Source organism: Salvelinus alpinus, chromosome 7 (assembly GCF_045679555.1).
Source record: "Salvelinus alpinus chromosome 7, SLU_Salpinus.1, whole genome shotgun sequence".
In the NCBI taxonomy this organism is placed as follows: domain Eukaryota; kingdom Metazoa; phylum Chordata; class Actinopteri; order Salmoniformes; family Salmonidae; genus Salvelinus; species Salvelinus alpinus.
The window spans coordinates 42,728,618-42,753,403 of NC_092092.1; the positions used below are offsets into that span (position 1 = coordinate 42,728,618).

General features: G+C 39.1%; 10 non-coding genes across 10 annotated transcripts; all 10 read left to right on the forward strand.

Annotated features, from left to right (window-relative positions):
- The first annotated feature begins 2,154 nt into the window (after positions 1–2,154).
- trnac-aca (transfer RNA cysteine (anticodon ACA)) lies at positions 2,155–2,226 on the forward strand. The gene has a single exon. It is a non-coding gene; the product is annotated as a tRNA-Cys (tRNA).
- An 835-nt stretch (positions 2,227–3,061) lies between these two features.
- On the forward strand, positions 3,062–3,133 carry trnac-gca (transfer RNA cysteine (anticodon GCA)). Its single transcript has one exon. It is a non-coding gene; the product is annotated as a tRNA-Cys (tRNA).
- An 859-nt stretch (positions 3,134–3,992) lies between these two features.
- Positions 3,993–4,064, forward strand: trnac-gca (transfer RNA cysteine (anticodon GCA)). Its single transcript has one exon. It is a non-coding gene; the product is annotated as a tRNA-Cys (tRNA).
- Positions 4,065–7,642: 3,578 nt separating this feature from the next.
- trnac-gca (transfer RNA cysteine (anticodon GCA)) lies at positions 7,643–7,714 on the forward strand. Its single transcript has one exon. It is a non-coding gene; the product is annotated as a tRNA-Cys (tRNA).
- Positions 7,715–11,832: 4,118 nt separating this feature from the next.
- Positions 11,833–11,904, forward strand: trnac-gca (transfer RNA cysteine (anticodon GCA)). Its single transcript has one exon. It is a non-coding gene; the product is annotated as a tRNA-Cys (tRNA).
- A 6,873-nt stretch (positions 11,905–18,777) lies between these two features.
- On the forward strand, positions 18,778–18,849 carry trnac-gca (transfer RNA cysteine (anticodon GCA)). Its single transcript has one exon. It is a non-coding gene; the product is annotated as a tRNA-Cys (tRNA).
- A 1,766-nt stretch (positions 18,850–20,615) lies between these two features.
- On the forward strand, positions 20,616–20,687 carry trnac-gca (transfer RNA cysteine (anticodon GCA)). The gene has a single exon. It is a non-coding gene; the product is annotated as a tRNA-Cys (tRNA).
- Positions 20,688–21,546: 859 nt separating this feature from the next.
- Positions 21,547–21,618, forward strand: trnac-gca (transfer RNA cysteine (anticodon GCA)). The gene has a single exon. It is a non-coding gene; the product is annotated as a tRNA-Cys (tRNA).
- Positions 21,619–22,453: 835 nt separating this feature from the next.
- trnac-gca (transfer RNA cysteine (anticodon GCA)) lies at positions 22,454–22,525 on the forward strand. Its single transcript has one exon. It is a non-coding gene; the product is annotated as a tRNA-Cys (tRNA).
- An 859-nt stretch (positions 22,526–23,384) lies between these two features.
- trnac-gca (transfer RNA cysteine (anticodon GCA)) lies at positions 23,385–23,456 on the forward strand. The gene has a single exon. It is a non-coding gene; the product is annotated as a tRNA-Cys (tRNA).
- The last annotated feature ends 1,330 nt before the right edge of the window (positions 23,457–24,786 follow it).

Sequence of the window (24,786 nt, forward strand, 5' to 3'; positions counted from 1 at the left end):
AGGTTCAAATCCTGGTGCCCCCTTGATGTCATGTACTATCTAATTGAATCTTGAGAGTCGGAGTGCTCATTTTCAGGAGTTGTTACTCAATCTAAAATGTCCCTCATTTGATGTTTTTTTCTCTCAGTCAGACAGTTCCAAACAAAGGTGGAAGTGCGATAGACTTCAGATCAAGAGGACTCAGGTTCAAATCCTTTAGTGAACTTGAAATCAAATACTTTTTTAATGTGTGCTTTCAAAGAGAGAGTGTTCTTTATTAGGTTATGTAGATCGCCATCTAAAATGTCCCTTATTAGACAATTTTTGGACAGTTTCTATTAGCGTGGGAAAAGCTCAGTGGTAGAGAATTTGACTGCAGATCAAGCGGTCCCAGTTTCAAATTCTGGTGCCCCCTTAAAATCAAGTGCTTTCTAAGTGTATCTTGACGGTTAGAGTATTATTTTTTAGATTATGTTACTCAATCTAAAATTTCCCTCATTAGATGTTTTTTCTCTCAGTCTAACAGTACCTAACAGAGTGGGTAGTGTGCTACTCTTGAGATCCAGAGGTGTCAGGTAATTTTTTTTCCCTCTATCCACTTGAAATCAAATACATTACTGGTGTGTTTTCCAAGAGGGAGAGTTTTTGAAGAAGCAAAATAACTCTCAATCTAAAATGGCCCTTGTTAGACAGTTTTTCCCTCTTACACAGTTTCTGACAGAGGGGGTATAGCTCTGTGGTAGAACATTTGACAGCAGATCAAGAGGTCCCAGTTTCAAATCCTGGTGCCCCCTTGATGTCAAGTACTATCTAATTGTATCTTGAGAGTCGGAGTGCTCATTTTCAGGAGTTGTTACTCAATCTAAAATGTCCCTCATTTGATGTTTTTTCTCTCAGTCTAACAGTACCAAATAGAGTGGGTAGTGTGCTACTCTTGAGATCCAGAGGTGTCAGGTAATTTTTTTTTCTATCCACTTGAAATCAAATACATTACTGGTGTGTTTTCCAAGAGGGATAGTTTTTGAAGAGGCAAAATAACTCCATCTAAAATGGCCCTTGTTAGACAATTTTTCGCTCTTACACAGGTTCTGACAGTGGGGGTATAGCTCAGTGGTTGAGCATTTGACTGCAGATCAAGAGGTCACATGTTCAAATCCTGGTGCCCCCTTGACGTCAAGTATTATCTAATTGTATCTTGAGAGATGGAGTGCTCATTTTCGGGAGTTGTTACTCAATCTAAAATGTCCCTCATTTGATGTTTTTTCTCTCAGTCAGACAGTTCCAAACAAAGGTGGAAGTGCGATAGACTTCAGATCAAGAGGACTCAGGTTCAAATCATTTAGTGAACTTGAAATCAAATACTTTTTTAATGTATGCTTTCAAAGAGAGAGTGTTCTTTATTAGGTCATGTAGATCTCCATCTTAAATGTCCCTTATTAGACAATTTTTTCCGCCCTTGGACAGTTTCTATTAGCGTGGGAAAAGCTCAGTGGTAGAGAATTTGACTGCAGATCAAGCGGTCCCAGTTTCAAATTCTGGTGCCCCCTTAAAATCAATTGCTTTCTAAGTGTATCTTGACGGTTGGAGTATTCTTTTTAGATTATGTTGCTCAATCTAAAATTTCCCTAATTAGATGTTTTCACTCTCAGTGTAACAGTACCAAACAGAGTGGGTAGTGTGCTACTCTTGAGATCCAGAGGTGTCAGGTACATTTTTTTTCTATCCACTTGAAATCAAATACATTACTGGTGTGTTTTCCAAGAGGGAGAGTTTTTGAAGAGGCAAAATAACTCTCCATCTAAAATGTCCCTTATTGCACAATTTTTGGACAGTTTCTATTAGCGTGGGAAAAACTCAGTGGTAGAGAATTTGACTGCAGATCAAGCGGTCCCAGTTTCAAACTCTGGTGCCCCCTTAAAATCAATTGCTTTCTAAGTGTATCTTGACGGTTGGAGCAATGTTTTTTAGATTATGTTACTCAATCTAAAATGTCCGTCATTAGATGGTTTTTCTCTCAGTCAAACAGTTCTAAACAGAGTCGGTAGTGTTTTACTCTTGAGATCCAGAGGTCTAGTGTGTTTTCCAAGAGGGAGCGTTCTTGATTAGGCAAAATAACTGTCCATCTAAAATGGCCCTTGTTAGACAGTTTTTTCCTCCTACAGAGGTTCTGACAGAGGGGGTATAGCTCAGTGGTAGATCTTTTGACTACAGATCAAGAGGTCCCAGGTTCAAATCCTAGTGCCCCCTTAAAGACATGTACTTTCTAAGTCTATCTTTAGAGATGGAGTGCTATTTTTCAGGAGTTGTTACTCAATCTAAAATGTCCCGTATTAGATATTTTTTCTCTCAGTCAGACAGTTCCAAACGAAGTTGGAAGTGCAATAGACTGCAGATCAAGAGGTCCCAGATTCAAATTCTGGTGCCCCGTTAACTTCTTTGATATAGGGGGCAGCATTTTCACTTTTGGATGAATTGCGTGCCCATAGTGAACTGCCTCCTACTCTGTCTCAGATGCTAATATATGCATATTATAATTAATTTTGGATAGGAAACACTCTCAAGTTTCTAAAACTGTTTGAATGATGTCTGTGAGTATAACAGAACTCATATGGCAGGCAAAAACCTGAGAAAAAATCCAAACAGGAAGTGAAAATTCTGAGAGTGGTCGTTGTTAAAGTCATCGCCTATTCAATTCCCTGTAATATATGGATCTGTTTGCACTTCATACGCCTTCCACTAGATGTCAACAGTCAGTAGAACATGGAATGAAGCTGGGACCGGATGGGAGGGGAATGAGAGAAGTTAAAATCAAGTGCTTTCTAAGTGTATCTTGACGGTTGGAGTAATCTTTTTTAGATTATGTTACTCAATCTAAAATGTCCGTCATTTGATGGTTTTTCTCTCAGTCAAACAGTTCCAAACAGATCCAGAGGTGTCAGGTTAAAAATGTTCGATCCACTTAAAATCAAATGCATTACTGGTGTGTTTTCCAAGAGGGAGAGTTCTTGATTAGGCAAAATAACTCTCCATCTAAAATGGCCCTTGTTAGACCGTTTTTTCCACTTATGGTTGTTCTGACATAGGGGGTATAGCTCAGTGGTAGAGCATTTGACTGCAGATCAAGAGGTCCCAGGTTCAAATCCTAGTGCCCCCTTAAAGACATGTACTTTCTAAGTCTATCTTTAGAGATGGAGTGCTATTTTTCAGGAGTTGTTACTCAATCTAAAATGTCCCGTATTAGATCTTTTTTCTCTCAGTCAGACAGTTCCAAACGAAGTTGGAAGTGCAATAGACTGCAGATCAAGAGGTCCCAGATTCAAATTCTGGTGCCCCGTTAACTTCTTTGATATAGGGGGCAGCATTTTCACTTTTGGATGAATTGCGTGCCCATAGTGAACTGCCTCCTACTCTGTCTCAGATGCTAATATATGCATATTATAATTAATTTTGGATAGGAAACACTCTCAAGTTTCTAAAACTGTTTGAATGATGTCTGTGAGTATAACATAACTCATATGGCAGGCAAAAACCTGAGAAGAAATCCAAACAGGAGGTGAAAATTCTGAGAGTGGTCGTTGTTAAAGTCATCGCCTATTCAATTCCCTGTAATATATGGATCTGTTTGCACTTCATACGCCTTCCACTAGATGTCAACAGTCAGTAGAACATGGAATGAAGCTGGGACCGGATGGGAGGGGAATGAGAGAAGTTAAAATCAAGTGCTTTCTAAGTGTATCTTGACGGTTGGAGTAATCTTTTTTAGATTATGTTACTCAATCTAAAATGTCCGTCATTTGATGGTTTTTCTCTCAGTCAAACAGTTCCCAACAGAGTGGGTCGTGTTTTACTCTTGAGATCCAGAGGTGTCAGGTTAAAAATGTTCGATCCACTTAAAATCAAATGCATTACTGGTGTGTTTTCCAAGAGGGAGAGTTCTTGATTAGGCAAAATAACTCTCCATCTAAAATGGCCCTTGTTAGACCGTTTTTTCCACTTATGGTTGTTCTGACATAGGGGGTATAGCTCAGTGGTAGAGCATTTGACTGCAGATCAAGAGGTCCCAGGTTCAAATCCTAGTGCCCCCTTAAAGACATGTACTTTCTAAGTCTATCTTTAGAGATGGAGTGCTATTTTTCAGGAGTTGTTACTCAATCTAAAATGTCCCGTATTAGATCTTTTTTCTCTCAGTCAGACAGTTCCAAACGAAGTTGGAAGTGCAATAGACTGCAGATCAAGAGGTCCCAGATTCAAATTCTGGTGCCCCGTTAACTTCTTTGATATAGGGGGCAGCATTTTCACTTTTGGATGAATTGCGTGCCCATAGTGAACTGCCTCCTACTCTGTCTCAGATGCTAATATATGCATATTATAATTAATTTTGGATAGGAAACACTCTCAAGTTTCTAAAACTGTTTGAATGATGTCTGTGAGTATAACATAACTCATATGGCAGGCAAAAACCTGAGAAGAAATCCAAACAGGAAGTGAAAATTCTGAGAGTGGTCGTTGTTAAAGTCATCGCCTATTCAATTCCCTGTAATATATGGATCTGTTTGCACTTCATACGCCTTCCACTAGATGTCAACAGTCAGTAGAACATGGAATGAAGCTGGGACCGGATGGGAGGGGAATGAGAGAAGTTAAAATCAAGTGCTTTCTAAGTGTATCTTGACGGTTGGAGTAATCTTTTTTAGATTATGTTACTCAATCTAAAATGTCCGTCATTTGATGGTTTTTCTCTCAGTCAAACAGTTCCCAACAGAGTGGGTCGTGTTTTACTCTTGAGATCCAGAGGTGTCAGGTTAAAAATGTTCGATCCACTTAAAATCAAATGCATTACTGGTGTGTTTTCCAAGAGGGAGAGTTCTTGATTAGGCAAAATAACTCTCCATCTAAAATGGCCCTTGTTAGACCGTTTTTTCCACTTATGGTTGTTCTGACATAGGGGGTATACCTCAGTGGTAGAGCATTTGACTGCAGATCAAGAGGTCCCAGGTTCAAATCCTAGTGCCCCCTTAAAGACATGTACTTTCTAAGTCTATCTTTAGAGATGGAGTGCTATTTTTCAGGAGTTGTTACTCAATCTAAAATGTCCCATATTAGATCTTTTTTCTCTCAGTCAGACAGTTCCAAACGAAGTTGGAAGTGCAATAGACTGCAGATCAAGAGGTCCCAGATTCAAATTCTGGTGCCCCGTTAACTTCTTTGATATAGGGGGCAGCATTTTCACTTTTGGATGAATTGCGTGCCCATAGTGAACTGCCTCCTACTCTGTCTCAGATGCTAATATATGCATATTATAATTAATTTTGGATAGGAAACACTCTCAAGTTTCTAAAACTGTTTGAATGATGTCTGTGAGTATAACATAACTCATATGGCAGGCAAAAACCTGAGAAGAAATCCAAACAGGAAGTGAAAATTCTGAGAGTGGTCGTTGTTAAAGTCATCGCCTATTCAATTCCCTGTAATATATGGATCTGTTTGCACTTCATACGCCTTCCACTAGATGTCAACAGTCAGTAGAACATGGAATGAAGCTGGGACCGGATGGGAGGGGAATGAGAGAAGTTAAAATCAAGTGCTTTCTAAGTGTATCTTGACGGTTGGAGTAATCTTTTTTAGATTATGTTACTCAATCTAAAATGTCCGTCATTTGATGGTTTTTCTCTCAGTCAAACAGTTCCCAACAGAGTGGGTCGTGTTTTACTCTTGAGATCCAGAGGTGTCAGGTTAAAAATGTTCGATCCACTTAAAATCAAATGCATTACTGGTGTGTTTTCCAAGAGGGAGAGTTCTTGATTAGGCAAAATAACTCTCCATCTAAAATGGCCCTTGTTAGACCGTTTTTTCCACTCATGGTTGTTCTGACATAGGGGGTATACCTCAGTGGTAGAGCATTTGACTGCAGATCAAGAGGTCCCAGGTTCAAATCCTAGTGCCCCCTTAAAGACATGTACTTTCTAAGTCTATCTTTAGAGATGGAGTGCTATTTTTCAGGAGTTGTTACTCAATCTAAAATGTCCCGTATTAGATCTTTTTTCTCTCAGTCAGACAGTTCCAAACGAAGTTGGAAGTGCAATAGACTGCAGATCAAGAGGTCCCAGATTCAAATTCTGGTGCCCCGTTAACTTCTTTGATATAGGGGGCAGCATTTTCACTTTTGGATGAATTGCGTGCCCATAGTGAACTGCCTCCTACTCTGTCTCAGATGCTAATATATGCATATTATAATTAATTTTGGATAGGAAACACTCTCAAGTTTCTAAAACTGTTTGAATGATGTCTGTGAGTATAACATAACTCATATGGCAGGCAGAAACCTGAGAAGAAATCCAAACAGGAAGTGAACATTCTGAGAGTGGTCGTTGTTAAAGTCTTCGCCTATTCAATTCCCTGTAATATATGGATCTGTTTGCACTTCATACGCCTTCCACTAGATGTCAACAGTCAGTAGAACATGGAATGAAGCTGGGACCGGATGGGAGGGGAATGAGAGAAGTTAAAATCAAGTGCTTTCTAAGTGTATCTTGACGGTTGGAGTAATCTTTTTTAGATTATGTTACGCAATCTAAAATGTCCGTCATTTGATGGTTTTTCTCTCAGTCAAACAGTTCCAAACAGATCCAGAGGTGTCAGGTTAAAAATGTTCGATCCACTTAAAATCAAATGCATTACTGGTGTGTTTTCCAAGAGGGAGAGTTCTTGATTAGGCAAAATAACTCTCCATCTAAAATGGCCCTTGTTAGACTGTTTTTTCCACTTATGGATGTTCTGACATAGGGGGTATAGCTCAGTGGTAGAGCATTTGACTGCAGATCAAGAGGTCCAAGGTTCAAATCCTAGTGCCTCCTTGAAGACATGTACTTTCTAAGTCTATCTTTAGAGATGGAGTGCTATTTTTCAGGAGTTGTTACTCAAACTAAAATGTCCCGTATTAGATCTTTTTTCTCTCAGTCAGACAGTTCCAAACGATGTTGGAAGTGCAATAGACTGCAGATCAAGAGGTCCCAGATTCAAATTCTGGTGCCCCGTTAACTTCTTTGATATAAGGGGCAGCATTTTCACTTTTGGATGAATTGCGTGCCCATAGTGAACTGCCTCCTACTCTGTCTCAGATGCTAATATATGCATATTATAATTAATTTTGGATAGGAAACACTCTCAAGTTTCTAAAACTGTTTGAATGATGTCAGGCAAAAATCTGAGAAAAAATTCAAACAGGAAGTGAAAATTCTGAGAGTGGTCGTTGTTAAAGTCTTCGCCTATTCAATTCCCTGTAATATATGGATCTGTTTGCACTTCATACGCCTTCCACTAGATGTCAACAGTCAGTAGAACATGGAATGAAGCTGGGACCGGATGGGAGGGGAATGAGAGAAGTTAAAATCAAGTGCTTTCTAAGTGTATCTTGACGGTTGGAGTAATCTTTTTTAGATTATGTTACTCAATCTAAAATGTCCGTCATTTGATGGTTTTTCTCTCAGTCAAACAGTTCCAAACAGATCCAGAGGTGTCAGGTTAAAAATGTTCGATCCACTTAAAATCAAATGCATTACTGGTGTGTTTTCCAAGAGGGAGAGTTCTTGATTAGGCAAAATAACTCTCCATCTAAAATGGCCCTTGTTAGACCGTTTTTTCCACTTATGGTTGATCTGACATAGGGGGTATAGCTCAGTGGTAGAGCATTTGACTGCAGATCAAGAGGTCCCAGGTTCAAATCCTAGTGCCCCCTTAAAGACATGTACTTTCTAAGTCTATCTTTAGAGATGGAGTGCTATTTTTCAGGAGTTGTTACTCAATCTAAAATGTCCCGTATTAGATATTTTTTCTCTCAGTCAGACAGTTCCAAACGAAGTTGGAAGTGCAATAGACTGCAGATCAAGAGGTCCCAGATTCAAATTCTGGTGCCCCGTTAACTTCTTTGATATAGGGGGCAGCATTTTCACTTTTGGATGAATTGCGTGCCCATAGTGAACTGCCTCCTACTCTGTCTCAGATGCTAATATATGCATATTATAATTAATTTTGGATAGGAAACACTCTCAAGTTTCTAAAACTGTTTGAATGATGTCTGTGAGTATAACAGAACTCATATGGAAGGCAAAAACCTGAGAAAAAATCCAAACAGGAAGTGAAAATTCTGAGAGTGGTCGTTGTTAACTTCTTGAGAATACAGGGGGTGCTATTTTCCCATTAGCATGATTTGCTCTACAGATTAAACTGCCTCTTATTCAATTATTGCTCTTACTATATGCATATAAATAATACCATTGGGAAGAAAACAATCTCTAGTTTCTAAAACCGTTTCAATTTTGTCTCTGAGTGATACACAAGTCATTTGACAGCACTTTCCCTGACCAAGAAGTAGAATGCAAGAAGTCTATGCTCGCTTCAACGCTCTGCCTATATATGGTCATGACCCCTATGACCAGAAACACACTTCATTCGCCTTCCTCTGGGTGTCAAGAGGACGTCAGAGGAGAAATTCTTTGTTTATCTGGTACTGACGTGAAATAAGACCTATTTCTTTGGCGTGACCGACAACTTCCGGTTTTCTGATTCGCACGAGTTGGAGCTGCGATTGTGTACTGTTTTGCTGGCGTTATGGATGAAAACTATCTCCGTGTCGAATTTTGTTTGATACATGTGACCATATCATCGTAATGTATGTTTTTTCAATATAGTTTAATCAGATTATTTGAATTTTTTCGGGAGTTTTGTGGTGTTCCGTTGTCTGATTTTATTTACGTTTGAGAGATCCGTGCCACTCGACCAGTACCTGTGCTAAATGGAGTGGGAAAGGAACAATTCTGAACGGAACCAACGACTCATCTTGACAAAGGACACTTTGATCAACATTCTGATGAAAGATCAGCCATAGTAAGACCCAATTTACGATGTTATATCATATCTGTTGTGCATGTGAACTGGCCGTGGGCGCCTAGCCGAATCTGCCTGGTATAGCTATGCTAATTTAGCGCTACATTTTGTTTTCGTTATAAAACATTTAATAAATCTGAAATATTGTTTGGATTCACCAGATGTTGGGCTTTCAATATCTGTACGCTGTGTATTTTTCTGAAATGTTTTAAGATGAGTAATTCGTTATATGACGTTGGTCTCTGTAATTGTTCTGGCTGGGTCAGCACTATTTCAGATTGCAGCTGCAATGTAGAACTGTGATTTATACCTGAAAAATGCACATTTTTCCCAAAATAAACTATGCTATACCATAAATATGTTATCAGACTGTCATCTTATGAAGTTGTTTCTTGGTTAGTGGCTATATATATTTTTATTTAGTCGAATTAGTGATAGCTACTGACGCAGGAAAAAACTATTGGGAGTAAAAAAATCGTGTCCTTTGCTAACGTGGTTAGCTAATAGATTTACATATTGTGTCTTCCCTGTAAAAAAATTTAAAAATCTGAAACGGTGGCTTTATTCACAAGACCTGTATCTTTCATCTGGTGTCTTGGACTTGTGATTTAATGATATTTAGATGCTACAAGTTACTTGTGACGCTATGCTAGCTATGCTACTCAGTGGGGGGGGGGGGGGGTGGGGGGTGCTACCGGATCAGGGTTGGTGACTCGTGAGAAGTTAAAGTCTTCGCCTATTCAATTCCCTGTAATATATGGATCTGTTTGCACTTCATACGCCTTCCACTAGATGTCAACAGTCAGTAGAACATGGAATGAAGCTGGGACCGGATGGGAGGGGAATGAGAGAAGTTAAAATCAAGTGCTTTCTAAGTGTATCTTGACGGTTGGAGTAATCTTTTTTAGATTATGTTACTCAATCTAAAATGTCCGTCATTTGATGGTTTTTCTCTCAGTCAAACAGTTCCCAACAGAGTGGGTAGTGTTTTACTCTTGAGATCCAGAGGTGTCAGGTTAAAAATGTTCGATCCACTTAAAATCAAATGCATTACTGGTGTGTTTTCCAAGAGGGAGAGTTCTTGATTAGGCAAAATAACTCTCCATCTAAAATGGCCCTTGTTAGACCGTTTTTTCCACTTATGGTTGTTCTGACATAGGGGGTATAGCTCAGTGGTAGAGCATTTGACTGCAGCTCAAGAGGTCCCAGGTTCAAATCCTAGTGCCCCCTTAAAGACATGTACTTTCTAAGTCTATCTTTAGAGATGGAGTGCTATTTTTCAGGAGTTGTTACTCAATCTAAAATGTCCCGTATTAGATCTTTTTTCTCTCAGTCAGACAGTTCCAAACGAAGTTGGAAGTGCAATAGACTGCAGATCAAGAGGTCCCAGATTCAAATTCTGGTGCCCCGTTAACTTCTTTGATATAGGGGGCAGCATTTTCACTTTTGGATGAATTGCGTGCCCATAGTGAACTGCCTCCTACTCTGTCTCAGATGCTAATATATGCATATTATAATTAATTTTGGATAGGAAACACTCTCAAGTTTCTAAAACTGTTTGAATGATGTCTGTGAGTATAACATAACTCATATGGCAGGCAGAAACCTGAGAAGAAATCCAAACAGGAAGTGAAAATTCTGAGAGTGGTCGTTGTTAAAGTCATCGCCTATTCAATTCCCTGTAATATATGGATCTGTTTGCACTTCATACGCCTTCCACTAGATGTCAACAGTCAGTAGAACATGGAATGAAGCTGGGACCGGATGGGAGGGGAATGAGAGAAGTTAAAATCAAGTGCTTTCTAAGTGTATCTTGACGGTTGGAGTAATCTTTTTTAGATTATGTTACTCAATCTAAAATGTCCGTCATTTGATGGTTTTTCTCTCAGTCAAACAGTTCCCAACAGAGTGGGTCGTGTTTTACTCTTGAGATCCAGAGGTGTCAGGTTAAAAATGTTCGATCCACTTAAAATCAAATGCATTACTGGTGTGTTTTCCAAGAGGGAGAGTTCTTGATTAGGCAAAATAACTCTCCATCTAAAATGGCCCTTGTTAGACCGTTTTTTCCACTTATGGTTGTTCTGACATAGGGGGTATACCTCAGTGGTAGAGCATTTGACTGCAGATCAAGAGGTCCCAGGTTCAAATCCTAGTGCCCCCTTAAAGACATGTACTTTCTAAGTCTATCTTTAGAGATGGAGTGCTATTTTTCAGGAGTTGTTACTCAATCTAAAATGTCCCGTATTAGATATTTTTTCTCTCAGTCAGACAGTTCCAAACGAAGTTGGAAGTGCAATAGACTGCAGATCAAGAGGTCCCAGATTCAAATTCTGGTGCCCCGTTAACTTCTTTGATATAGGGGGCAGCATTTTCACTTTTGGATGAATTGCGTGCCCATAGTGAACTGCCTCCTACTCTGTCTCAGATGCTAATATATGCATATTATAATTAATTTTGGATAGGAAACACTCTCAAGTTTCTAAAACTGTTTGAATGATGTCAGGCAAAAATCTGAGAAAAAATTCAAACAGGAAGTGAAAATTCTGAGAGTGGTCGTTGTTAAAGTCTTCGCCTATTCAATTCCCTGTAATATATGGATCTGTTTGCACTTCATACGCCTTCCACTAGATGTCAACAGTCAGTAGAACATGGAATGAAGCTGGGACCGGATGGGAGGGGAATGAGAGAAGTTAAAATCAAGTGCTTTCTAAGTGTATCTTGACGGTTGGAGTAATCTTTTTTAGATTATGTTACTCAATCTAAAATGTCCGTCATTTGATGGTTTTTCTCTCAGTCAAACAGTTCCAAACAGATCCAGAGGTGTCAGGTTAAAAATGTTCGATCCACTTAAAATCAAATGCATTACTGGTGTGTTTTCCAAGAGGGAGAGTTCTTGATTAGGCAAAATAACTCTCCATCTAAAATGGCCCTTGTTAGACCGTTTTTTCCACTTATGGTTGTTCTGACATAGGGGGTATAGCTCAGTGGTAGAGCATTTGACTGCAGATCAAGAGGTCCCAGGTTCAAATCCTAGTGCCCCCTTAAAGACATGTACTTTCTAAGTCTATCTTTAGAGATGGAGTGCTATTTTTCAGGAGTTGTTACTCAATCTAAAATGTCCCGTATTAGATATTTTTTCTCTCAGTCAGACAGTTCCAAACGAAGTTGGAAGTGCAATAGACTGCAGATCAAGAGGTCCCAGATTCAAATTCTGGTGCCCCGTTAACTTCTTTGATATAGGGGGCAGCATTTTCACTTTTGGATGAATTGCGTGCCCATAGTGAACTGCCTCCTACTCTGTCTCAGATGCTAATATATGCATATTATAATTAATTTTGGATAGGAAACACTCTCAAGTTTCTAAAACTGTTTGAATGATGTCTGTGAGTATAACAGAACTCATATGGCAGGCAAAAACCTGAGAAGAAATCCAAACAGGAAGTGAAAATTCTGAGAGTGGTCGTTGTTAACTTCTTGAGAATACAGGGGGTGCTATTTTCCCATTAGCATGATTTGCTCTACAGATTAAACTGCCTCTTATTCAATTATTGCTCTTACTATATGCATATAAATAATACCATTGGGAAGAAAACAATCTCTAGTTTCTAAAACCGTTTCAATTTTGTCTCTGAGTGATACACAAGTCATTTGACAGCACTTTCCCTGACCAAGAAGTAGAATGCAAGAAGTCTATGCTCGCTTCAACGCTCTGCCTATATATGGTCATGACCCCTATGACCAGAAACACACTTCATTCGCCTTCCTCTGGGTGTCAAGAGGACGTCAGAGGAGAAATTCTTTGTTTATCTGGTACTGACGTGAAATAAGACCTATTTCTTTGGCGTGACCGACAACTTCCGGTTTTCTGATTCGCACGAGTTGGAGCTGCGATTGTGTACTGTTTTGCTGGCGTTATGGATGAAAACTATCTCCGTGTCGAATTTTGTTTGATACATGTGACCATATCATCGTAATGTATGTTTTTTCAATATAGTTTAATCAGATTATTTGAATTTTTTCGGGAGTTTTGTGGTGTTCCGTTGTCTGATTTTATTTACGTTTGAGAGATCCGTGCCACTCGACCAGTACCTGTGCTAAATGGAGTGGGAAAGGAACAATTCTGAACGGAACCAACGACTCATCTTGACAAAGGACACTTTGATCAACATTCTGATGAAAGATCAGCCATAGTAAGACCCAATTTACGATGTTATATCATATCTGTTGTGCATGTGAACTGGCCGTGGGCGCCTAGCCGAATCTGCCTGGTATAGCTATGCTAATTTAGCGCTACATTTTGTTTTCGTTATAAAACATTTAATAAATCTGAAATATTGTTTGGATTCACCAGATGTTGGGCTTTCAATATCTGTACGCTGTGTATTTTTCTGAAATGTTTTAAGATGAGTAATTCGTTATATGACGTTGGTCTCTGTAATTGTTCTGGCTGGGTCAGCACTATTTCAGATTGCAGCTGCAATGTAGAACTGTGATTTATACCTGAAAAATGCACATTTTTCCAAAAAAAAACTATGCTATACCATAAATATGTTATCAGACTGTCATCTTATGAAGTTGTTTCTTGGTTAGTGGCTATATATATTTTTATTTAGTCGAATTAGTGATAGCTACTGACGCAGGAAAAAACTATTGGGAGTAAAAAAATCGTGTCCTTTGCTAACGTGGTTAGCTAATAGATTTACATATTGTGTCTTCCCTGTAAAACATTTTAAAAATCTGAAACGGTGGCTTTATTCACAAGACCTGTATCTTTCATCTGGTGTCTTGGACTTGTGATTTAATGATATTTAGATGCTACAAGTTACTTGTGACGCTATGCTAGCTATGCTACTCAGTGGGGGGGGGGGGTGGGGGGTGCTACCGGATCAGGGTTGGTGACTCGTGAGAAGTTAAAGTCTTCGCCTATTCAATTCCCTGTAATATATGGATCTGTTTGCACTTCATACGCCTTCCACTAGATGTCAACAGTCAGTAGAACATGGAATGAAGCTGGGACCGGATGGGAGGGGAATGAGAGAAGTTAAAATCAAGTCCTTTCTAAGTGTATCTTGACGGTTGGAGTAATCTTTTATAGATTATGTTACTCAATCTAAAATGTCCGTCATTTGATGGTTTTTCTCTCAGTCAAACAGTTCCAAACAGATCCAGAGGTGTCAGGTTAAAAATGTTCGATCCACTTAAAATCAAATGCATTACTGGTGTGTTTTCCAAGAGGGAGAGTTCTTGATTAGGCAAAATAACTCTCCATCTAAAATGGCCCTTGTTAGACTGTTTTTTCCACTTATGGATGTTCTGACATAGGGGGTATAGCTCAGTGGTAGAGCATTTGACTGCAGATCAAGAGGTCCAAGGTTCAAATCCTAGTGCCCCCTTGAAGACATGTACTTTCTAAGTCTATCTTTACAGATGGAGTGCTATTTTTCAGGAGTTGTTACTCAATCTAAAATGTCCCGTATTAGATCTTTTTTCTCTCAGTCAGACAGTTCCAAACGATGTTGGAAGTGCAATAGACTGCAGATCAAGAGGTCCCAGATTCAAATTCTGGTGCCCCGTTAACTTCTTTGATATAAGGGGCAGCATTTTCACTTTTGGATGAATTGCGTGCCCATAGTGAACTGCCTCCTACTCTGTCTCAGATGCTAATATATGCATATTATAATTAATTTTGGATAGGAAACACTCTCAAGTTTCTAAACCTGTTTGAATGATGTCTGTGAGTATAACAGAACTCATATGGCAGGCAAAAACCTGAGAAGAAATCCAAACAGGAAGTGAAAATTCTGAGAGTGGTCGTTGTTAAAGTCATCGCCTATTCAATTCCCTGTAATATATGGATCTGTTTGCACTTCATACGCCTTCCACTAGATGTCAACAGTCAGTAGAACATGGAATGAAGCTGGGACCGGATGGGAGGGGAATGAGAGAAGTTAAAATCAAGTGCTTTCTAAGTGTATCTTGACGGTTGGAGTAATCTTTTTTAGATTATGTTACTCAATCTAAAATGTCCGTCATTTGATGGTTTTTCTCTCAGTCAAACAGTTCCCAACAGAGTGGGTAGTGTTTTACTCTTGAGATCCAGAGGTGTCAGGTTAAAAATGTTCGATCCACTTAAAATCAAATGCATTACTGGTGTGTTTTCCAAGAGGGAGAGTTCTTGATTAGGCAAAATAACTCTCCATCTAAAATGGCCCTTGTTAGACCGTTTTTTCCACTTATGGTTGTTCTGACATAGGGGGTATAGCTCAGTGGTAGAGCATTTGACTGCAGCTCAAGAGGTCCCAGGTTTAAATCCTAGTGCCCCCTTAAAGACATGTACTTTCTAAGTCTATCTTTAGAGATGGAGTGCTATTTTTCAGGAGTTGTTACTCAATCTAAAATGTCCCGTATTAGATCTTTTTTTCTCTCAGTCAGACAGTTCCAAACGAAGTTGGAAGTGCAATAGACTGCAGATCAAGAGGTCCCAGATTCAAATTCTGGTGCCCCGTTAACTTCTTTGATATAGGGGGCAGCATTTTCACTTTTGGATGAATTGCGTGCCCATAGTGAACTGCCTCCTACTCTGTCTCAGATGCTAATATATGCATATTATAATTAATTTTGGATAGGAAACACTCTCAAGTTTCTAAACCTGTTTGAATGATGTCTGTGAGTATAACAGAACTCATATGGCAGGCAAAAACCTGAGAAGAAATCCAAACAGGAAGTGAAAATTCTGAGAGTGGTCGTTGTTAAAGTCATCGCCTATTCAATTCCCTGTAATATATGGATCTGTTTGCACTTCATACGCCTTCCACTAGATGTCAACAGTCAGTAGAACATGGAATGAAGCTGGGACCGGATGGGAGGGGAATGAGAGAAGTTAAAATCAAGTGCTTTCTAAGTGTATCTTGACGGTTGGAGTAATCTTTTTTAGATTATGTTACTCAATCTAAAATGTCCGTCATTTGATGGTTTTTCTCTCAGTCAAACAGTTCCCAACAGAGTGGGTAGTGTTTTACTCTTGAGATCCAGAGGTGTCAGGTTAAAAATGTTCGATCCACTTAAAATCAAATGCATTACTGGTGTGTTTTCCAAGAGGGAGAGTTCTTGATTAGGCAAAATAACTCTCCATCTAAAATGGCCCTTGTTAGACCGTTTTTTCCACTTATGGTTGTTCTGACATAGGGGGTATAGCTCAGTGGTAGAGCATTTGACTGCAGCTCAAGAGGTCCCAGGTTTAAATCCTAGTGCCCCCTTAAAGACATGTACTTTCTAAGTCTATCTTTAGAGATGGAGTGCTATTTTTCAGGAGTTGTTACTCAATCTAAAATGTCCCGTATTAGATCTTTTTTTCTCTCAGTCAGACAGTTCCAAACGAAGTTGGAAGTGCAATAGACTGCAGATCAAGAGGTCCCAGATTCAAATTCTGGTGCCCCGTTAACTTCTTTGATATAGGGGGCAGCATTTTCACTTTTGGATGAATTGCGTGCCCATAGTGAACTGCCTCCTACTCTGTCTCAGATGCTAATATATGCATATTATAATTAATTTTGGATAGGAAACACTCTCAAGTTTCTAAAACTGTTTGAATGATGTCTGTGAGTATAACATAACTCATATGGCAGGCAGAAACCTGAGAAGAAATCCAAACAGGAAGTGAAAATTCTGAGAGTGGTCGTTGTTAACTTCTTGCAACTATAGGGGGTGCTGTTCTGCATTAGCATATTTGGGTCTCCAAATTAAACTGCCTCGTGCTAAATTCTTGATCGTACAATATGCATATTATTGTTATTATTGGATAGAAAACACCTTCTAGTTTCTATAGAAGTTGGAATTTTGTCTCTGAGTGGTACAGAACAATATCTACAGCACTTTTCATGACAGGCGTCAGATTTCAGAATTTTTTACCCCTGATCTGGAGTCTGTTTTTAAGGCGACAGTGAATGCTATGAAGAAACCGACACTGCCTACGTCTTCCTCTGGGTGTCTGTACGTCATCACGTTTTGAATGGAGTCTATTGCACAATCCCAGCCCATATAAAACCACAAAACGTGGGACTACCTTTCTCTCTCTCCGCGCGCCACAAGCAAGATAGGCATCGGACCTGCCTCATTCCAAATCGTTGTTTAACTAGTTAGATTTCTCCGGTCATGTTTTCAGTCGTTATAGTTGTTAAAAACATCATAATGTAGTTAATTTGAACCGTTTTATAGCAATTTATATCCGTTTAGTGCGATTTTGAGGAATTTCTTTGTCGTGCCCTTTTTAGCTTTGGAAACGTTTCGGGGTGTCGGTCGTTGGTGGTGGACATTTCGAAGGACAGAGGACATCTATCGACCAAAAGACGTTTATAACATAGAAAGGATACATTGCCCAAGAATATGATGGAAGAACAGCTCAAAGTAAGCAATATTTAATATGATAAATTGTTGTTCTGTCGAAATATTTTAAACGCATATTTCGCCATTTTGTTTGTTATCGCGTCACTTGGCGAACCCTGTATTGAAAAGTAAGGATAATTTTAAAAATGTAAGTCAGCGGTTGCATTAAGAACTAATTTGTCTTTCGATTCCTGTCAACCCTGTATTTTTTAGTCAAGTATATGATTAGCTTTCAATTAAACTAGATCACTCTGATAGATGACGTCAGACATATTGAGGCTTGATTTCCTAGTATTTTTATTGTGTAACCACGGTTTTGTATGGCTAAATATGCACCTTTTCGAACAAACTGTATATGTATGTTGTAAAATGATGTTACAGGAGTGTCATCTGAAGAATTCTGAGAAGGTTAGTGAAAAAATTAATATATTTTGGCGGTGATTACGTTATAGCGCTCTTTGGCTGGAATCGATGCTCTGGTAACGTTTGCACATGTGGTATGCTAACTTATCGATTTATTGTGTTTTCGCTGAAAAACGCTTAGAAAATCTGAAATATGGTCTGAAATCACAAGAACTGGGTCTTTCCATTGCTATGCTTTGTCTATTTTTATGAAATGTTTTATGATGAGTAAATTGGTCATACACGTTGCTCTATCTAGTAATTCTAGTCGATTTGTGATGGTCGGTGCAATTGTAAACTGTGATTTCTACCTGAAATATGCACTTTTTTCTAACAACACCTATCCTATACCATAAATATGTTATCAGACTGTCATCTGAAGAGGTTTTTTATAGGTTATTGGCTATCAATATCTTAGTTTAGCCGAATTGGTGATAGCACCTGAAGGAGTAAGAAACTGATGGAGTTAGAAAAGTGGTGTATTTTGCTAACGTGTTTAGCTAATAGATTTACATATTGTGTCTTCCCTGTAAAACATTTGAAAAATCTGAAATGGTGGCTTTATTCACAAGATCTGTATCTTTCATCTGGTGTCTTGGACTTGTGATTTAATGATATTTAGATGCTACTATCTACTTGTGAAGCTATGCTAGCTATGCTAATCAGTGTGTGGGGGGGGTGGGGGGTGATCCTGGACCCGGGGTAGAGGCTCGTGAAAGGTTAAAGTCATCGCCTATTCAATTCCCTGTAATATATGGATCTGTTTGCACTTCATACGCCTTCCACTAGATGTCAACAGTCAGTAGAACATGGAATGAAGCTGGGACCGGATGGGAGGGGAATGAGAGAAGTTAAAATCAAGTGCTTTCTAAGTGTATCTTGACGGTTGGAGTAATCTTTTTTAGATTATGTTACTCAATCTAAAATGTCCGTCATTTGATGGTTTTTCTCTCAGTCAAACAGTTCCAAACAGATCCAGAGGTGTCAGGTTAAAAATGTTCGATCCACTTAAAATCAAATGCATTACTGGTGTGTTTTCCAAGAGGGAGAGTTCTTGATTAGGCAAAATAACTCTCCATCTAAAATGGCCCTTGTTAGACTGTTTTTTCCACTTATGGATGTTCTGACATAGGGGGTATAGCTCAGTGGTAGAGCATTTGACTGCAGATCAAGAGGTCCCAGGTTCAAATCCTAGTGCCCCCTTGAAGACATGTACTTTCTAAGTCTATCTTTAGAGATGGAGTGCTATTTTTCAGGAGTTGTTACTCAATCTAAAATGTCCCGTATTAGATCTTTTTTCTCTCAGTCAGACAGTTCCAAACGAAGTTGGAAGTGCAATAGACTGCAGATCAAGAGGTCCCAGATTCAAATTCTGGTGCCCCGTAAACTTCTTTGATATAGGGGGCAGCATTTTCACTTTTGGATGAATTGCGTGCCCATAGTGAACTGCCTCCTACTCTGTCCCAGATGCTAATATATGCATATTATAATTAATTTTGGATAGAAAACACTCTCAAGTTTCTAAAACTGTTTGAATGATGTCTGTGAGTATAACAGAACTCATATGGCTGGCAAAAACCTGAGAAAAAATCCAAACAGGAAGTGAAAATTCTGAGAGTGGTCGTTGTTAAAGTCATCGCCTATTCAATTCCCTGTAATATATGGATCTGTTTGCACTTCATACGCCTTCCACTAGATGTCAACAGTCAGTAGAACATGGAATGAAGCTGGGACCGGATGGGAGGGGAATGAGAGAAGTTAAAATCAAGTGCTTTCTAAGTGTATCTTGACGGTTGGAGTAATCTTTTTTAGATTATGTTACTCAATCTAAAATGTCTGTCATTTGATGGTTTTTCTCTCAGTCAAACAGTTCCCAACAGAGTGGGTCGTGTTTTACTCTTGAGATCCAGAGGTGTCAGGTTAAAAATGTTCGATCCACTTAAAATCAAATGCATTACTGGTGTGTTTTCCAAGAGGGAGAGTTCTTGATTAGGCAAAATAACTCTCCATCTAAAATGGCCCTTGTTAGACCGTTTTTTCCACTTATGGTTGTTCTGACATAGGGGGTATAGCTCAGTGGTAGAGCATTTGACTGCAGATCAAGAGCTCCCAGGTTCAAATCCTAGTGCCCCCTTAAAGACATGTACTTTCTAAGTCTATCTTTAGAGATGGAGTGCTATTTTTCAGGAGTTGTTACTCAATCTAAAATGTCCCGTATTAGATATTTTTTCTCTCAGTCAGACAGTTCCAAACGAAGTTGGAAGTGCAATAGACTGCAGATCAAGAGGTCCCAGATTCAAATTCTGGTGCCCCGTTAACTTCTTTGATATAGGGGGCAGCATTTTCACTTTTGGATGAATTGCGTGCCCATAGTGAACTGCCTCCTACTCTGTCTCAGATGCTAATATATGCATATTATAATTAATTTTGGATAGGAAACACTCTCAAGTTTCTAAAACTGTTTGAATGATGTCTGTGAGTATAACAGAACTCATATGGCAGGCAAAAACCTGAGAACAAATCCAAACAGGAAGTGAAAATTCTGAGAGTGGTCGTTGTTAAAGTCATCGCCTATTCAATTCCCTGTAATATATGGATCTGTTTGCACTTCATACGCCTTCCACTAGATGTCAACAGTCAGTAGAACATGGAATGAAGCTGGGACCGGATGGGAGGGGAATGAGAGAAGTTAAAATCAAGTGCTTTCTAAGTGTATCTTGACGGTTGGAGTAATCTTTTTTAGATTATGTTACTCAATCTAAAATGTCCGTCATTTGATGTTTTTTCTCTCAGTCAAACAGTTCCAAACAGATCCAGAGGTGTCAGGTTAAAAATGTTCGATCCACTTAAAATCAAATGCATTACTGGTGTGTTTTCCAAGAGGGAGAGTTCTTGATTAGGCAAAATAACTCTCCATCTAAAATGGCCCTTGTTAGACCGTTTTTTCCACTTATGGTTGTTCTGCCATAGGGGGTATAGCTCAGTGGTAGAGCATTTGACTGCAGATCAAGAGGTCCCAGGTTCAAATCCTAGTGCCCCCTTGAAGACATGTACTTTCTAAGTCTATCATTAGAGATGGAGTGCTATTTTTCAGGAGTTGTTACTCAATCTAAAATGTCCCGTATTAGATCTTTTTTCTCTCAGTCAGACAGTTCCAAACGAAGTTGGAAGTGCAATAGACTGCAGATCAAGAGGTCCCAGATTCAAATTCTGGTGCCCCGTAAACTTCTTTGATATAGGGGGCAGCCTTTTCACTTTTGGATGAATTGCGTGCCCATAGTGAACTGCCTCCTACTCTGTCCCAGATGCTAATATATGCATATTATAATTCATTTTGGATAGGAAACACTCTCAAGTTTCTAAAACTGTTTGAATGATGTCTGTGAGTATAACAGAACTCATATGGCTGGCAAACACCTGAGAAAAAATCCAAACAGGAAGTGAAAATTCTGAGAGTGGTCGTTGTTAAAGTCATCGCCTATTCAATTCCCTGTAATATATGGATCTGTTTGCACTTCATACGCCTTCCACTAGATGTCAACAGTCAGTAGAACATGGAATGAAGCTGGGACCGGATGGGAGGGGAATGAGAGAAGTTAAAATCAAGTGCTTTCTAAGTGTATCTTGACGGTTGGAGTAATCTTTTTTAGATTATGTTACTCAATCTAAAATGTCCGTCATTTGATGGTTTTTCTCTCAGTCAAACAGTTCCCAACAGAGTGGGTCGTGTTTTACTCTTGAGATCCAGAGGTGTCAGGTTAAAAATGTTCGATCCACTTAAAATCAAATGGATTACTGGTGTGTTTTCCAAGAGGGAGAGTTCTTGATTAGGCAAAATAACTCTCCATCTAAAATGGCCCTTGTTAGACCGTTTTTTCCACTTATGGTTGTTCTGACATAGGGGGTATAGCTCAGTGGTAGAGCATTTGACTGCAGATCAAGAGGTCCCAGGTTCAAATCCTAGTGCCCCCTTAAAGACATGTACTTTCTAAGTCTATCTTTAGAGATGGAGTGCTATTTTTCAGGAGTTGTTACTCAATCTAAAATGTCCCGTATTAGATCTTTTTTCTCTCAGTCAGACAGTTCCAAACGAAGTTGGAAGTGCAATAGACTGCAGATCAAGAGGTCCCAGATTCAAATTTTGGTGCCCCTTTAACTTCTTTGATATAGGGGGCAGCATTTTCACTTTTGGATGAATTGCGTGCCCATAGTGAACTGCCTCCTACTCTGTCTCAGATGCTAATATATGCATATTATAATTAATTTTGGATAGGAAACACTCTCAAGTTTCTAAAACTGTTTGAATGATGTCTGTGAGTATAACATAACTCATATGGCAGGCAAAAACCTGAGAAGAAATCCAAACAGGAAGTGTAAATTCTGAGAGTGGTCGTTGTTAAAGTCATCGCCTATTCAATTCCCTGTAATATATGGATCTGTTTGCACTTCATACGCCTTCCACTAGATGTCAACAGTCAGTAGAACATGGAATGAAGCTGGGACCGGATGGGAGGGGAATGAGAGAAGTTAAAATCAAGTGCTTTCTAAGTGTATCTTGACGGTTGGAGTAATCTTTTTTAGATTATGTTACTCAATCTAAAATGTCCGTCATTTGATGGTTTTTCTCTCAGTCAAACAGTTCCAAACAGATCCAGAGGTGTCAGGTTAAAAATGTTCGATCCACTTAAAATCAAATGCATTACTGGTGTGTTTTCCAAGAGGGAGAGTTCTTGATTAGGCAAAATAACTCTCCATCTAAAATGGCCCTTGTTAGACTGTTTTTTCCACTTATGGATGTTCTGACATAGGGGGTATAGCTCAGTGGTAGAGCATTTGACTGCAGATCAAGAGGTCCCAGGTTCAAATCCTAGTGCCCCCTTGAAGACATGTACTTTCTAAGTCTATCTTTAGAGATGGAGTGCTATTTTTCAGGAGTTGTTACTCAATCTAAAATGTCCCGTATTAGATCTTTTTTCTCTCAGTCAGACAGTTCCAAACGAAGTTGGAAGTGCAATAGACTGCAGATCAAGAGGTCCCAGATTCAAATTCTGGTGCCCCGTAAACTTCTTTGATATAGGGGGCAGCATTTTCACTTTTGGATGAATTGCGTGCCCATAGTGAACTGCCTCCTACTCTGTCTCAGATGCTAATATATGCATATTATAATTAATTTTGGATAGGAAACACTCTCAAGTTTCTAAAACTGTTTGAATGATGTCTGTGAGTATAACATAACTCATATGGCAGGCAAAAACCTGAGAAGAAATCCAAACAGGAAGTGAAAATTCTGAGAGTGGTCGTTGTTAAAGTCATCGCCTATTCAATTCCCTGTAATATATGGATCTGTTTGCACTTCATACGCCTTCCACTAGATGTCAACAGTCAGTAGAACATGGAATGAAGCTGGGACCGGATGGGAGGGGAATGAGAGAAGTTAAAATCAAGTGCTTTCTAAGTGTATCTTGACGGTTGGAGTAATCTTTTTTAGATTATGTTACTCAATCTAAAATGTCCGTCATTTGATGGTTTTTCTCTCAGTCAAACAGTTCCAAACAGAGTGGGTATTGTTTTACTCTTGAGATCCAGAGGTGTCAGGTTAAAAATGTTCGATCCACTTAAAATCAAATGCATTACTGGTGTGTTTTCCAAGAGGGAGAGTTCTTGATTAGGCAAAATAACTCTCCATCTAAAATGGCCCTTGTTAGACTGTTTTTTCCACTTATGGATGTTCTGACATAGGGGGTATAGCTCAGTGGTAGAGCATTTGACTGCAGATCAAGAGGTCCCAGGTTCAAATCCTAGTGCCCCCTTGAAGACATGTACTTTCTAAGTCTATCTTTAGAGATGGAGTGCTATTTTTCAGGAGTTGTTACTCAATCTAAAATGTCCCGTATTAGATCTTTTTTCTCTCAGTCAGACAGTTCCAAACGAAGTTGGAAGTGCAATAGACTGCAGATCAAGAGGTCCCAGATTCAAATTTTGGTGCCCCTTTAACTTCTTTGATATAGGGGGCAGCATTTTCACTTTTGGATGAATTGCGTGCCCATAGTGAACTGCCTCCTACTCTGTCTCAGATGCTAATATATGCATATTATAATTAATTTTGGATAGGAAACACTCTCAAGTTTCTAAAACTGTTTGAATGATGTCTGTGAGTATAACATAACTCATATGGCAGGCAAAAACCTGAGAAGAAATCCAAACAGGAAGTGTAAATTCTGAGAGTGGTCGTTGTTAAAGTCATCGCCTATTCAATTCCCTGTAATATATGGATCTGTTTGCACTTCATACGCCTTCCACTAGATGTCAACAGTCAGTAGAACATGGAATGAAGCTGGGACCGGATGGGAGGGGAATGAGAGAAGTTAAAATCAAGTGCTTTCTAAGTGTATCTTGACGGTTGGAGTAATCTTTTTTAGATTATGTTACTCAATCTAAAATGTCCGTCATTTGATGGTTTTTCTCTCAGTCAAACAGTTCCAAACAGATCCAGAGGTGTCAGGTTAAAAATGTTCGATCCACTTAAAATCAAATGCATTACTGGTGTGTTTTCCAAGAGGGAGAGTTCTTGATTAGGCAAAATAACTCTCCATCTAAAATGGCCCTTGTTAGACTGTTTTTTCCACTTATGGATGTTCTGACATAGGGGGTATAGCTCAGTGGTAGAGCATTTGACTGCAGAACAAGAGGTCCCAGGTTCAAATCCTAGTGCCCCCTTGAAGACATGTACTTTCTAAGTCTATCTTTAGAGATGGAGTGCTATTTTTCAGGAGTTGTTACTCAATCTAAAATGTCCCGTATTAGATCTTTTTTCTCTCAGTCAGACAGTTCCAAACGAAGTTGGAAGTGCAATAGACTGCAGATCAAGAGGTCCCAGATTCAAATTCTGGTGCCCCGTAAACTTCTTTGATATAGGGGGCAGCATTTTCACTTTTGGATGAATTGCGTGCCCATAGTGAACTGCCTCCTACTCTGTCTCAGATGCTAATATATGCATATTATAATTAATTTTGGATAGGAAACACTCTCAAGTTTCTAAAACTGTTTGAATGATGTCTGTGAGTATAACATAACTCATATGGCAGGCAAAAACCTGAGAAGAAATCCAAACAGGAAGTGAAAATTCTGAGAGTGGTCGTT